This window comes from Rhinopithecus bieti, unplaced genomic scaffold (assembly GCF_001698545.2).
Source record: "Rhinopithecus bieti isolate Rb0 unplaced genomic scaffold, ASM169854v2 scaffold_6945, whole genome shotgun sequence".
Classification (NCBI taxonomy): Eukaryota; Metazoa; Chordata; class Mammalia; order Primates; family Cercopithecidae; genus Rhinopithecus; species Rhinopithecus bieti.
The window spans coordinates 5,445-7,586 of NW_016805531.1; the positions used below are offsets into that span (position 1 = coordinate 5,445).

Sequence of the window (2,142 nt, forward strand, 5' to 3'; positions counted from 1 at the left end):
AAAATAAGTAAAATCGGAGCTCTTTGGTTGAAGCAGGGGTAGGGCCCAGAGTTCTGTTTTTTACAGTCCTGTCTATCTTCAGTATAACTTTTCTTGGCCCAGTCCTCATTAAGGACTCAGGTGAACCCCAAAGGAATTAGAACACTAGCCACTAAATTGGAGTGTGGGCTGCAGTGGCCGCCCCTGCAGCAGCGGCGATCCCAACCTAGCCCGTCCGCCCGCGCCTGTCCGGTCCGGTCCAGTCCGGCCACGGAGGCAGCGCAGTGGCGGGGCTCCGAGCCTATCCCGCCTAGTGAGCCGCGCCGCGCCACCCCACCCGGCACCCACCAGTCCGATGGGGCCGCAGCTGCGGCTGTCCCCTGCCGAGGCCGCCCTGCTCTGGGGCTTCCTGCTCCCCCTGCTAGCCGCTCAGGAAGCAATCTTGCATGCGTCTGGAAATGGCACATCCAAGGACTACTGCATGCTTTATAACCCGCATTGGTCAGCTCTTCCAAATACCCTAGAAAATGCAACTTACATTAGGTTGATGAATCTGACTTCCACACCACTATGCAACCTTTCTGATGTTCCTCTTGTTGGCGTAAATTAGAACAAAGCAGTTGTGGTGCAATGGGGAAGCTGACATTTTCTTGAAAACACTGGAATTGAACAGAAAAGAGGTGCTGAAGCAATGTTAGTTGTCAATAACAGTATCCTATTTCCTACCTCAGGTAACAGATCTGAATTTCCTGATGTGAAAATACTGATTGCATTTATAAGCCACAAAGACTTTAAAGATATGAAGCAGACTCTAGGAAATAACATTACTGTGAAAAATGTATTCTCCATCGTGGCCTAACTTTGATTATACTATGGTGGTTATTTTTGTAATTGTTGTGTTCACTGGGGCATTAGGTGGGTACTGGAGTGGACTAGTTGAATTGGAAACTTGAAAGCAGTGACAACTGAAGATAGAGAAATGAGGGAAAAAAAGGAAGAATATCTAACTTTTATCCTCTTACAGTTCTAATATTTGTGGTCATCTGCTGTGTTATGATGGTCTTTATTTCTTCTACAAATGGTTAGTTTATGTTATGATAGCAATTTTCTGCATAGCATCAGCAATGAGTCTGTACAACTCTCTTGCAGCACAAATTCATAAGACACCATATGGACAATGCACGATTGTGTGTCGTGGCAAAAGCATGGACATGAGACTTATTTTTCTCTCTGGACTATGAATAGCAATAGTTATTGTTTGGGCTGTGTTTCGAAATGAAGACAGGTGGGCTTGGATTTTACAAGATATATTGGGGATTGCTTTCTGTCTGAATTTAATTAAAACACTGAAGTTGCCCAGCTTCAAGTCATGTGTGATACTTCTAGGCCTTCTCCTCCTCTATGATGTATTTTTTGTTTTCATAACACCATTCATCACAAAGAGTGGTGAGAGTAGCATGGTTGAACTTGCAGCTGAACTTTTTGGAAATACTGAAACATTGCCAGTAGTCATCAGAGTACCAAAGTTGATCTTTTTCTCAGTAATGAGTGTGTGCATCATGCCTGTTTCAATATTGGGTTTTGGAGACAGTAGAGGCCTGTTGATTGCCTACTGTAGAAGAGTTGATGTTCACACTGGTTCTTCTTATATAGACTATGTTTCCTCTATGGCAGCCTATGCTATTGGCATGATACTTATATTTGTTGTTCTGGTGCTGATGAAAAGGGGCAACCTGCTCTCCTCTATTTAGTACCTTGCACACTTATTACTGCCTCAGTTGTTGCCTGGAAACGTAAGGAAATGAAAAAGTTCTGGAAAGGTAACAGTTATCTGATGATGGACCATCTGGATTATGCAACAAATGATGTCTGGTGAACAGATTGTCCTGTGATAATATTACGTGGAACTGCTATAATGTGTTATTGATTTTCTGCAAATAGACTTTGACTTTTAAATTGATTTTGAATTGACAATCTGAAAGTCTTCAATGATATGTTTGCAAATATATTTTTATGAGCTGGTACTGACAGTTACATCATGTTAAAGTTGTGCCTTCAAATTAAATAAAAGGATATGGTATGTGTAGTTTCCAAGATGTTTTACATACAGTATATTTTGCTAAAAAGAAAAACAAATAAACAAACAAACAAAAAAAAAAAAAA

The 2,142-nt window shown here is 41.6% G+C and overlaps 1 pseudogene across 1 annotated transcript; it reads left to right on the forward strand.

The window, feature by feature from the left end:
• The first annotated feature begins 52 nt into the window (after window positions 1-52).
• LOC108530097 (signal peptide peptidase-like 2A) lies at window positions 53-2,091 on the forward strand (annotated as a pseudogene). The gene has a single exon (XR_001885755.1). The product of XR_001885755.1 is annotated as a signal peptide peptidase-like 2A (transcript).
• Window positions 2,092-2,142: the final 51 nt, after the last annotated feature.